The sequence below is a fragment of the Nicotiana tabacum genome, chromosome 24 (genome assembly GCF_000715075.1).
Source record: "Nicotiana tabacum cultivar K326 chromosome 24, ASM71507v2, whole genome shotgun sequence".
NCBI lineage: Eukaryota > Viridiplantae > Streptophyta > Magnoliopsida > Solanales > Solanaceae > Nicotiana > Nicotiana tabacum.
In genome coordinates this window covers 110,136,960-110,151,109 of record NC_134103.1, presented here as the reverse complement: position 1 = coordinate 110,151,109, position 14,150 = coordinate 110,136,960, and positions in this window count along the sequence as shown.

Below are 14,150 nucleotides of genomic sequence, written 5' to 3'. Positions count from 1 at the left end.
CAATTATATATGGTAACTTTATTCCTTTAATATATATATATAGATGACTTTTTTTTGTAATGTTTCTTTCTCCAGCATATATGTTTACTTCATTATATATGTAAGTAAAGTTTTATTCGATTTTTAAACTCTTTTTTATTATTTGGATAAACATATACATGTACCCTATATACTACATTTACATTAAAAGATATTCTCTTTATTCAAATCTAGCTACAGTGTTTTAAAGAACTATAATTATAGGATTTTAAATGTGAAAGAGTTTTATAGTTATCTGGAGTAGTTTTTTTTTGCCAGAGGCGAAGTAGTATTTAAATAATTAAAAAAGATAACAAAAGTTCCTAACATGATTGCATATGATTATTAACTAAATTTAGTATGATAACATGTTAAAAAAAGAAGATAAATTTTAGTTTTAATTTAAATTCGAATTTTAAAACTTTATAAGTTAAGACAAAGGATATATCCCAAGAGGGATTATGCAGAATATATATATATATATATATATATATATATATATATATATATATATATATATATATATATATATGTGTGTGTGTGTGTGTGTGTGTGTGTGTGTGTGTGTGTGTGTGTGTGTGTGTGACAACCAAGTATGATGACCCAAAATGTCATCTTTAAATTTAATATGTAATTTTTTATTCTAAGACCTTGAAAAGTACTATTTATCATTTCTCGACTTGCGTGCACAATCCGTAAAATTTTCTGGAAAGTTTTTATGTGAAAAATGGATTAAAATGTGAAATAGAGCCTTAAAACTCAACTGAGTTGACTTTGGTCAATATTTTGAGCAAACGAATCTGGATCAGTGTTTAGACAGTTCTGATAGGTCCGTATCATGATTTGGGACTTGGGCGTATCCCCCGGAATTTAGTTTGGAAGTCCCTAGCTCAAGTTATGTAAGGACCCAACTTGTCATTTTAAGAAATTACGCCCCGTCCAGTGACTTAAGGTCTCGAGAAGCTTCACAATATGTATTATGACCCGCGTGTGTGGTCGAGTTTGGTTTTCGGAAGATTCGGAATTTAATTTAAAGAGAAATTCTCATTTTGAAGCTTAAATGGAAAGAGTTGACCGGGGAGTTGACTTTTGAGCAAACGACCCCGGAATGGAATTTCAATGATGGAAATAACTTCGTATGATGATTTTGGACTTAGGCGTATGTGCAGTTTGTATTTGGAAGTCCGTAGGACAATTCAGTACATTTTGGCGAAAATTGGAAAATATAAGATTTTGGAAAATGTCCGACCAAAGGGTGAATTTTTGATAACGAGGACGGATTTCGATTCCGGAAATGGAAATAGCTTCCTTACATCAATTATGACTTGTGTGCAAAATTTGAAGTCATTCCGGATTGATTTGATACGTTTTGGCGCAAAATATAGAAGTTGAAAGATTTGAAAACTTATAATTCGATTCGATGCGCGATACGTAATTCCGTCGTTGATTGATTTGGTTTGAAGCCTTGACTAAGTTCGTGTTGTATTTTGGGACATGTTGGTATAATTGGTTGAGGTCCCTGGGGCCTCGGGTGGATTTCGAAAGGTTAACGGAGCAATTCGGACTTGGAAGAAGCTGCTGGAAAATGGCAGCAGCTTTTGGATTCGCACCTGCGGAATTTTGGGCGCAGGTACGACCTCGTAGAAGCAAGGATTTCATCGCAGAAGTGAACTGGGCAGAGCTGGAGGAAGGTCGCAGATGCGGACAAAGCGACAAGGCAGCGAAGAAGCGGAAATTCTGTGCACCTGCGATCAACACAGAAGCGGAAATGGCTCCGCAGGTGCGAGCTTTGTAGCTGGGCAGTGACCTCGCAGAAGCGTGTATTCGCTCGCAAAATCGAGCACGCAGGTGCGAAAATTAGTCCGCATGTGCGAAACTAGGCAGAATCATAAGGACAAAAAATGGTCATTTTTGGCATTGCGTTTTGGAATTTTTGGAGCTCGGATTTAAGCGATTATGGAGGGATTTTTCACAAGCTTGGTTGGGGTAAGTGTTCTATATCCTAAAGTGATTATACTTCATGAATCTATTATTATATTCATCATTTAGTTCGGATTTAAATGGAAGAAATCAAGATTTTTACAAAATCTTCTAAAAACTAAAATTTAAGATTTGGAGGTCGAGTTGTTATTGGAATTCAATAAAATTGGTATGGTTGAACTCGTATCGGGATGGGTATTTGGATTTCATGAAAATTATGTCGGCTTTCGAGGGGCGGGCCCCGCGTTGACTTTTTTTGATTTTTGAAATAAATTTTTAAGTCGACGTATTATTATCCGGAATTATTTCCGATGAATTTTAATGAAGTTATACAATTAATTTGGTTAGATTTGAGCGGTCTGGAGGTCAATTCAAGCAAGAAGATGATTTTGAAATATCGGCATAACTTCGAAAAGGTAAGTGTCTTGCTTAACCTCGAGTGGGGGAATTACCCCTTAGGCATTGAGTCTTATGTGGCATTTGTAAAATGTGAAAAACCGTGTACGCAAGGTGACGAGTACGTACTCGGGCTTATACTTGCAAAATTCATTGAATTAAAGTCTTAGGCATTATTGTGTAGTAAATTGGGAAATTGTGGAAAATTATTAAATCGTTTGTTTGCCATGCCTAAATCCTTATTGTTGAATTTGTTTTTATATGATAATTTGATGTGATTGTTACTTGAAATATTTATGAAATTTCGTGAGTATTGTTGATTTAATATTTCTTGGAAATTAATTCCAATATGAATTTTCTTATGCAAATAATTAATTTAAGCGAGATTAAGAATAAGTGTTAATATAATTATCTAAATTTACATTAATGAAGGTTTTGCTTTATGCTGAGTAATTTCTATCTCTAATGATTGTTTTTGGGTGTTATATACATTTTTGTGGAGCCTTTGGCTATCTGGTGTGAAATTAATTGGTTTGGTTGTCTTTGGAATTCTGGTTGTGGTCATTGGGCAAATTGTGATATGAATTGATTTTATTATGTTGTCGTGTTAATTTTTCGTGTAAATTATTGTGTTGTGTGAGTTATTATTTTGGAGAGATACGGGTGGCATTTCACTGTTGATATTATGTGGGTATAAGGGTGGCAATTCACTGTTGTCGTGTTTGTTGGAATATTATTTGGGTGGAGCGATAAGGGTAGTTATAGGAGCGATAAGGGTGGCAATAGGAGCGATAAGGGTGGCTATTGATATTGTCTGGACGGAGCGATAAGGGTGGTTATAGGAGTGATAAGGGTGACAATAGGAGCGATAAGGGTGACTATTGTCAGGGACGATATGTGATGATGTGGAGGTTGTGGTGTAGATAATTTTCATGTGACGTTGTGATTTTCTTGTATTTATTTTTATACTTTGTGCCATTTGTCTTGTTGTTGGTAAATTGATAACAATCTGATTTATGTTGAAATTGAGAGTATGTGGCTATTGCCAGGCGGATTATAAAATGAAATGTGGGCACGAGGTGCTGTGATGAAATGATAATAATAATTGGCACGTGAATTATCTGTGCAGTTGTGATATGAAATGAGGGCACGAGGTGCGGGGAAAATATGATGATTTAATTATGGACACGAGGTGCCGTGGAAATATGAAAATGGGCTGAGACCCGTGTTTACGAAAAATATGAAAATGGGCTGAGACCCGTATTTTTATGATTGTGAAATGAGGTGTCACCTTGTGACTTTTTTTTAATTGAAAGAATTATATTCAAAATATTTATTAGAAGTATTTTTATTCAAAAAGAATTATATGAAAGAATTGTATTTGAAAGATATTTATTTGAGAAAATTATATTTGAAAAGATTTACTGAAAGAATTATATTTAAAAAATAATTATTTGAGAAAACTACATTTAAAAGATAGTTATTTGGAAGAATTATATGTGAAGGATATTTATTTGAAAAACTTGAATTAATTGGGCGTACATGTATTTATTAATTGTTGAGTGATATTTATGGTATTCTTGTTGTCTTGCTGCACATACCACAGGTTGTTTTATCCCGCCCTTATTGCTATCGATTTCCTAGTATTTTTTATATTATATTGCACAGGTTATTAGACTAGTGAGTGTCTTGACTGTACCTCGTCTCTACTCCATTGAGGTTAGTCTTGATACTTAATGGGTACCGACTGTGGTGTACTCATACTATACTTCTGTACTTTTTTGTGTAGAGCCAGGTATTGTAGATATCAGACTTGAGCAGAGTTAAAGCGGGACCGTAAGGATTCAAGGTAGAGCTGCTTTGTCGTCGCAGTCCCTTGGAGTCTTTTCATTTCATTGTATTGTTAAATTTTAATCAAACAGTATTGTATATACGGTCCTCGTGGTTATTCCATGTATTCAGTTAGAGTTCGTGACTCAGTACTACCAGTCTTGGGAGGTGTTATATTCATATATATTCCGCTGTTAGTTTTGGTTACTTATTTAATTCAAAAAAAATGGCCTCAAAGTATAATAGAAATCGGCTTACCTAGTCTTAGAGACTAGATGCCATCACGACGCCTGTGGTGGGATTTTGGGTCGTGACAAGTTATGACCATTTAACGGAAATTAGTAATTTAAAGGCTAAAGATTTCCAAGTATCACCACGGGGTTGACTTTTTGATATCGGAGCCGGATTCCGATTCTGGAAATTTGAATAGCTCCGGTATATCATTTAGGACTTGTGTGCCAAATTTGAAGTCATTCCGGATTCATTTAATATCTTTTGGCATGAGATTTGCAAATGGAAAAGTCTAAAACTCAAAGTTCGAATCGGGGTGTGAATTGCAATTTTAGCGTTGTTTGACATGATTTTTGACCCCGAGTAAGTCCGTATTATTTTACGGGACTTGTTGGTATATTCAGACGGGGTCCCAAGTACCCCGAGTGTGACTCGAATCGAAATCGGAACAAGAATTGGACTTAAGCAAAATCTGAAATTTTGCCTTCTATTGTAATCGCACCTGCAGATTTTTGACGGCAGGTGCGAGCTAGCAAAAACGAACCTTCCATCGCAGAAGCAGCCTGGGCAGGTTGGTCAAAGGTCTGCAGGTGCGAAAACTTGCACCCACCCGCGCTTTCGCATAAGCGGACTTGACAATCGTAGAAGCGGAAGGCAGCGCAGGTGCGTATTTGTCCTCCGCAGAAGCAAGGCCTCACCTGGCAGCCCCATTTCACAGATGCGATCTCTCATGTGCGAGCCCAGGCACCGCAGGTGCGGAAATGCCTGGGCAGTGTATATATCGAAGAGTCCGACATTTTTACTCATTTTGGTCATTTTGAGCTCGGTTAAGGCGAAGTTTTGAAAGGTTTTTCACGACTTTGAATTGGGTAAGTGTTCTATAACCAAAAGTGATTATATTTCATGAATCCATGTCTATATTCATCCTTTATTTAGGATTTAGATGGAAGAAATTGGAATTTTTGTAAAACTTTCCAAAAATAAAAAATTTAGATTTGAAGGTCCATTTAACATCGGAATTGGATAATTTTAGTATGGTTGAACTCGTAGCGAAACGATTATTCGAATTTCGTGAGTTTTTTCGAGATTTGAGACGTGGGTCCCACTGTCGAATATTTTAATGAATTTTGGATTTTATCCGGAAAATTAGTAAATTCATATGGAATTAATTCTTATGATTCGTATTGAATATATCGAATTATTTGTGAATAGATGTGAAGCTTTCGGAGATAAATTTAAAAGGAAAAGTTGTGGTTGAGTAATTGATTGGAATTTGCAAAGAGAGGTAAGTGTCGTGGTTAACCTTGACTTGAGGGAATAGAACCCTTAAATTATTTATTATGTGAATTGCATGTGAACGACGTATAGGCGAGGTGACGAGTGTCTATACGTCGCCGAATTAATAGTTTGCATAATTATTTAAAAATCATAAATCATTTTAAATCATGAATAAATTATTATATTAATTGTTTCACTCATAATTCCTTGTCAAATATTAATTCTTGAATTCCTGTAATAATTGCTACATACTTATTTGAATTATGTACATTAATTTGCTACTTGACATTTAGTATATTAAACATTAAAATGCCTATTTTCTCCCTGATTTCTATAATAAATTATTATTTGTCATTGTTTGTTTCATAATTAAATCATAATTATTGTATGCTTGTTGTCTTAAAATTTTATATTAATTATTGCATTTATTGGGAAATTTCTTCTATAAAAATTGGTAAATGAATATATTGGTGGAGCGGGTTGCACGCCGCAACAGACTTATTAAAAAGTCAATATTGAGGGATCGGATTGCACGCCGCAATAAACTTATTTAAAAGTTAATATTGGGGGATTGGATTGCACGCCGCAACAGACTTATTTAAAAGTTTATATATACTTGATTGAAATAAATATATAACAGACTTGATTAAAATGAGTATATTGGATGAGCGGGTTACATGCTGTAATAGAATGGAATATGAATATATTGTGAGAGCGGGTTGCACGCTGCAACGGAAATTGATGGAAATTATAATTGGTTATGACTGTTGAGTTAGTTTCAATTATTATAAATGAGTTACCCGATTTATTTCTATTATTTGTTGTTGTTACTAATATTGCGTACAGGTTAATATAAGTGACCCGCCTTAACCTCGTCACTACTTCGTCGAGGTTAGGCTCAGCACTTACCAGTACATGGGGTCGATTGTACTGATACTACACTATGCACTTCTTGTGTAGATTTCGGAGTTGGTCCCAGCAGTGCACCATAGACTTGCTCGGATTTCAGTTACCAGAGGAGACTTGAGGTATAACTGCATGGCGTCCGCAGTTTTGAAGTCCCCGTCTATTTTACTTTAGCTGTGTGTTTATTTCCAGACAACTTTATTTTTTTCAGACCTTTATTTGTATTATTCTAGAAGCTCGTGCACTTGTGACACCAATTATAGGATGGTATTTAGACACTGTTGTTTTTATGGATTATTCACTACATTTCAGACTTTACTTCCGTATTTGTTCTTTGTTATTAATAAATTTAAAAAGTGTTTTAAAAATGGATAATATTATTCTAACGTTGGCTTGCCTAGCAAGTGAAATATTAGGCGCCATCACGGTCCGAAGGTGGGAATTTCGGGTCGTGAAAGTTGGTATCAGAGCACTAGGTTGCATAGGTCTCACGAGCCACGAGCAAACTTATCTCTCAGAGGCTATCAAGTTTAGGAACAATATCACTTCTTTCTTATTTTGTCGTGTGATTTTATTCTATCATCGATGATTAAACCATTCTACTCTTATTCTCTCGCAGATGGTGAGAACACGTAATACCTCTACCGATGGACAGGGACCAGAGCTCCCGGTGGAAACTATGGCCAGGGGTCGAGGTCGAGGTCGTGCTAGAGGCCGAGGTAGAGCTCAGTCCAGAGCTCGAGCAGCTGCACCTGTTGTAAAACCTCAGGTAATCCTTCAGGAGGAGGTTCCAGTTCAGAATTTACCAGCTGGACTAGTTCAGGTCCCGGAAGGATTCATAGCTACTCCAGTGCTTCAGGACGCTTTGGTTCGTTTGGTGAGTCTTATGGAGGGCATGGCCCAGAATGGTACATTTCCAGTGGCACCAGCCGTCTCACGGGCTGGGGGAGGAACACAAACTCCCACTACTCCCGCTCCGGAGCAGATGGCTCCCCAGACTCAGGCTCCAGCAGCCCCGCCAGTTGAGGTAGTTCAGCCAGTTGTTGCGGCACAGACCGATGATAGGCTCACCATGTCTTTTGAGGCCTTATTGAGACTAGATAAGTTTACTAAGATCTTTCCAGTTCACTTCAGTGGTACACCTTCTGAGGACCCACAAGATTATCTTGAACGCTGCCACGAGGTGCTATGTAACATGGGTATAGTTGAGACCAATGGGGTTGATTTTGCTGTATTTCAGATGACGGGTTCCGCCAAGTAGGGCTATTCATTTGGATCGCATATCCGAAATCCGAACCGATCCGTACAATTTTGGATATCGAATTTCGGCTTGGATCGGATTTCGGATTGTGTTTATTAAAATTTTGAATTTCGGATCGGATTCGGATTGGTATAATTTTAATAAGATCTGATCCGATCCGATCCGAAATCTGAAATTATTAGGGCATTTATAAATTCTAAACTTTAATTCGGATAATTAGTACTTCCTTTACATTTTTCTCCAAGTTATTACCTTTACAATTGATGGATTTAGCTCTATTGGCACCATAGTACTCTCATAATTGTATAAACATGAATTTTTCTTACTGTACTGCCTCTTTTACAAAGAAAATATACATATGAGTTTGCAACTTTTAGGCATAATAATCCGATCCGAAATTCGAAAATCCGATCCAAACTTTAAAATCTGATCTGATCCAATATTAATTCGGATCGGATTCATATTGTATTTTTTAGAATCCGAAATCCGAAAATCCGATCTGAAATGCGCTAAATCCGATTTGATCTGATCCATGCACACCCCTACTGCCAAAGAGGTGGTGGAGAGATTATATATTGACCAGACCAGTTGGATCGCCTGCACTTACCTGGGAGCAGTTCTCTCAGCTATTCCTGGAGAAGTTCCTTCCTATCACACTGAGAGAGGAATTCCGCAAGCAATTTGAGCGTCTATAGCAGGGCAGTATGAGTGTTACTCAGTATGAGTCCCGTTTTGTGGATTTGGCCCGCCATGCTCTCCTTTTACTACCTACTGAGGGAGAGAGAGAGAATGAGGAGGTTTATTGAAGGACTCACTCACCCTATCAGGCTTCAGATGGCCAAGGATACCGAAAGCGAAATTTCTTTTCAGGCGGTTGCTAAAGTCGCGAGGAGGATCGAGATGGTTCTTACATAAGAGAGAGGGCAGAGGTCTGATAAGAGGCCTCGTCAGTTCGGTGGTATCGGTGGTGCCTCGTCTGGAGGCAGGGGTAATTTTGGTAGGGGTCATCCTCCCATACCGTTTCATTCAGCACTTCATGCATCTCCCGGTGCTTCAGGGAGTCACAGTCCTATTATGCATTACTCTGGGCAGCCAGCATTTAGTGCACATTCAGCTTATATCAGTGCACCACCACTCCAGAGTTACTTCAGCGGTTATCCGGCCCATCTTGGTTAGCTTTGGCTTCAGCAGCCACGACATCAGGATGGGTGTTATGAGTGTGGGAAAATTGGTCACATCAGGAGGTATTGCCCTAGATTGGCGAGTAACAGATCTCGGCAGGATTCTCGTGCCATCATACCGGCACCGGTTGCTTCACCGCCTGCTCAGCCAGCTAGAGGTAGGGGTCAGGCAGCTAGAGGTGGAGGTCAGGTCATTAGAGGTGGAGGTCAGGCCATTAGAGGTGAAGGTCAGACCGTTAGAGGTGGAGGCCAGCCAGTTAGAGGCCGTCCTAGGGACGCAGTTCAGAGTGGTGGGGCTCAGCCCCGATTTTATGCTTTTTCAGCTAGGCCTGAGGCCGAGTCATCTGATGTTGTGATCACAGGTATTATTCCAGTTTGCCATAGAGATGCTTCAGTTCTATTTGATCCAGGATCTACTTATTCCTATGTGTCCTCCTATTTTTCTTCATATTTTGTTATGCCATGTAATTCTCTGAGTGCTTCTTTGTGTGTGTCTATACCAGAGGGAGACTCTGTTGTAGTAGATCATGTATATCATTCGTGTGTGGTTACTATTGGTATTCTTGAGACTAGTGTGGATCTTTTACTTCTTGATATGGTAGATTTTGATGTCATCTTGGGTATGGATTGGTTGCCATCTTATCATACTATATTGGATTGTCATGCCAAGATAGTAACCCTAGCCATGGCAGAGTTTACTCGGTTAGTGTGGAAAGAAACTCCTGGTCATTTTGCCAGTAGGGTTATTTCTTATATGAAAGCTCGGTGTGTGGTCGAGAAAGGGTATCTAGCCAATTTGGCTTATAGTCGCGATCCCAGTGCGGATGTTCCTTCTATGGACTTAGTACCAGTTGTTCATGAATTTCCAGAAGTATTTCCTGCAGATTTATCGGGGATGCCACCCGACAGAGATATTGACTTCTGTATTGATTTGGCTCCGGGCACTCAGCCCATTTCTATTCCACCATACCGTATGGCCCCGCCGGATTTGAAAGAATTGAAAGAGCAGTTACAAGACTTGCTTGATCATGGATTTATTAGACCTAGTATATCGCCCTGGGGTGCACCAGTATTATTTGTAAAGAAGAAATATGGTTCTATGTGGATGTGTATAGATTATCGGCAGTTGAACAAGGCCACTATCAAAAACAAATATCTGTTGCCAAGAATTGATGACTTATTTGATCAGCTTCAGGGTGCAAAGTTATTTTCGAAGATTGATTTGAGGTCTGGTTACCATCAGTTGAAGATTAGGGCATCTGATATCCCAAATACAACTTTTCGAACTCGATATGGGCATTACGAATGATGTCATTTGGGTTAACAAATGCCCCAGCAGCATTTATGGATCTAATGAATCGGGTGTTCAAGCCCTATTTGAACATATTTTGTGGTTGTATTCATTGATGATTTCTTGATTTACTCTAGCAGTCAAGAGGAACATGATCAGCATCTTCGGAGTGTGCTTCAGGCTTTGAAGAATAATCAGTTATATGCCAAATTTTCAAAATTTGAGTTTTGGTTAGACTCGGTTGCCTTTTGGGGCATGTTGTATCGGCAGAAGGCATAAATGTGGATCCTAAGAAGATAGAGGTTGTTCAGAATTGGCCTAGACCTACTTCAGTTAAAGAGATCCGCAGTTTCCTGGGTTTGGCAGGTTATTATCGTCGGTTCGTGAAAGGGTTTTCATCTTTAGCAAGCACATTGACCAGACTGACCCAGAAAGGTGTCCCATTCATATGGTCAGACGAGTGTGAGTTGAGCTTTCAGAAGCTCAAGACTGCTTTGACTATGGCGTTAGTGTTGGTATTACCCACAGGTTCAGGATCGTATACGGTATATTGTGACACATCTCACATTGGGCTTGGTACAGTATTAATGCAAGATGGCAAGGTAATTGCATATGCGTCGTTGCAATTGAAAGTTCACGAGAAGAATTATCCTGCTCATGACTTAGAATTGGTAGCCATTGTTCATGCGCTGAAGATTTGGAGGCATTACCTCTACGGTGTCTCGTGTGAGGTATTTACTGATCATCGTAGCCTTCAGTATCTGTTCAAACAAAAGGATCTTAATTTGAGGCAGAGAAGATGGTTGGAGTTGTTGAAAGACTATGATATCACCATTTTGTATCACCCCGGAAAGGCCAATGTGGTGGCTGATGCTTTGAGTAGAAAGGCTATGAGTATGGGCAGTCTTGCGTATATTCCGGTTGGTGAGAGGCTATTAGCTGCAGATGTTCAGACTTTGGCTAATCAGTTCGTGAGGTTAGATATTTCAAAACCCAGTCGGGTTCTAGCTTGCATAGTCGCTCGGTCTTCTTCATATGAGTGCATCAGAGAGAGGCAGTATGATGATCCTCATTTACTTGTCCTTAAGGATACGGTACGGCACGGTGATGCTAAACAGGTTGTTGTAGGGATAGATAGAGTTATGTGAATGCAGGGCCGTATTTGTATGCCTAATGTGGATGGGCTTCGTGAATTAATTATTGAAGAGGCACACAGTTCCAGGTACTCTATTCATCTAGGTACCGCCAAAATGTATAAAGATTTGCGACAACATTATTGGTGGAGGAGAATGAAAAAGGATATAGTTGCATATGTAGCTCAGTGTCTGAATTGTCAGCAAGTTAAGTACGAGCATCAGAGACCTGGTGGTTTGCTTCAAAAGTTAGAAATTCCTGAGTGGAAGTGGGAGCGTATCACTATGAATTTTGTTGTTGGGCTTCCACGTACTTAGAGAAAATTTGACATAGTTTGGGTCATTGTGGACAGGTTGACCAAATCAGCACATTTCATTCCAGTGGTAGTTACCTATTCTTCAGAGAGGTTAGCTGAAATTTACATTCGTAAGATTGTCCGCCTTCACGGTGTGCCCGTGTCTATTATTTCAGATCGAGGTACGCAGTTTACCTCACATTTATGGAGGGCAGTACAGCGTAAGTTAGGCACGCGTGTGGAGTTTAGTACAGCATTTCATCCACAATCAGACAGACAGTCAGAGCGCACTATTCAGATATTGGAAGATATGCTCCACGCTTGTGTTATAGACTTTGGAGGTTCTTGGGATCATTTCTTGCCACTTGCAGAGTTTGCTTATAATAATAGCTACCAGTCGAGCATTCAGATGGCTCCATATGAGGCATTATACGGAAGGCGATGTCGATCGCCAGTTGGTTGGTTTGAACCGGAAGAGGCTCGGTTGTTGGGTACCGATTTGGTACAGGATGCCTTGGATATGGTCAAGATTATTCAGGATCGACTTCACACAGCTCAGTCTAGGTAAAAGAGTTATGTCGAACGTAAAGTTCGTGATATTGCATTCATGGTTGGAGAAATAATATTGCTCCGGATTTCACCTATGAAAGGTATAATGAGGTTCGGAAAGAAAGGCAAGTTGAGCCCTAGGTATATCGGACCCTTTGAAATTCTTGAAAGGGTGGGTGAAATAGCCTACAGGCTTGCATTACCACCTAGTTTATTAGCGGTTCATCCGGTGTTCCATGTGTCTATGCTCCGAAAATATCATGGTGATTCGTCCCATGTGTTAGATTTCAGCTCAGTCCAATTGGACAAAGATTTGACTTACGAAGAGGAGCCGGTGGCTATTCTAGTCCGGCAGGTCCGACAGTTGAGGTATAAGAGTTATCCTTGAGTTCGAGTGCAATGGAAAGGTCAGGCGGTAGAGGCATCTACCTAGGATTCAGAGTCGGACATGCTGGGTAAATATCCACACCTTTTCTCCAGCTCAAGTACTTTTTCTAACTCCGTTCGAGGACGAACGTTTGTTTTAGAGGTGGAGAATGTGATGATCCAAAATGTCATCTTTAAATTTAATAAGTAATTATGTGTTCTAAAATCTCTAAAAGCACTATTTATCATTTCTCGACTTGCGTGCACAATCCGTAAAATTTTTCGCAAAGTTTTTATGTGAAAAATGGATTAAAATTTGAAATAGAGCCTTAAAACTCAACTGAGTTGACTTTGGTCAACATTTTGAGCAAACGAACCCGGATCAATATTTTGACAGCTTTGGTAGGTCCGTATCATTATTTGGGACTTGGGCGTATGCCCGGAATTTAATTTGGAGGTCCCTAGCTCAAGTTATGACCATTTAACGGAAACTAGTAATTTAAAGGCTAAAGATTTTCAAGTTTGACCACGGGGTTGAATTTTTGATATCGGAGCCGGAATCCGATTCTGGAAATTTGAATAGATCCGTTATATCATTTAGGACTTGTGTGCCAAATTTGAAGTCATTCCGGATCCATTTAATATGTTTGGCACAAGATTTACAAATGGAAAAGTTTAAAACTCAAAATTTGAATCGGGGTGTGAATTACAATTTTAGCGTTGTTTGACGTGACTTTTGACCTCGAGTAAGTCCGTATTATGTTACGGGACTTGTTGGTATATTCGTACGGGGTCCCAAGTACCCCGAGTGTGACTCAAATCGAAATCAGAACAAGAATTGGACTTAAGCAAAATCTGAAATTTTGCCTTCTGTTGTAATCGCACCTGCAGATTTTTGACCACAGGTGCGAGCTCGCAAAAGCGAGCCTTACATCGCAGAAGTGGCCTGGGCAGGCCGGGCAAAGGTCCGCAAGTGTAGAAACTTGCACGCACCCGCGCGTTCGCAGAAGCGGACTTGACAATCGCAGAGGCGGAAGGCACCGTAGGTGCGCATTTGTCCTCCGCAGATGCGAGGCCTCGCCTGGCAGCCCCATTTCGCAGATGCGAGATTTTTCTCGCATGTGCGATCTTGCATGTGCGAGCCCAGGCACTGCAGGTGCGGAATGCCTGGGCAGTGTATATATCGAAGAGTCCGACATTTTTACTCATTTTGGTCATTTTGAGCTCGGTTAAGGCAAAGTTTTGAGAGGTTTTTTCACGACTTTGAATTGGGTAAGTGTTCTATAACCAAAAGTGATTATATTTCATGAATCCATGTCTATATTCATCCTTTATTTTGGATTTAGATGGAAGAAATTGAAATTTTTTGAAAAACTTTTCAAAAACGAAAAATTTAGATTTGAAGGTCCATTTAACATCGTAATTGGATAATTT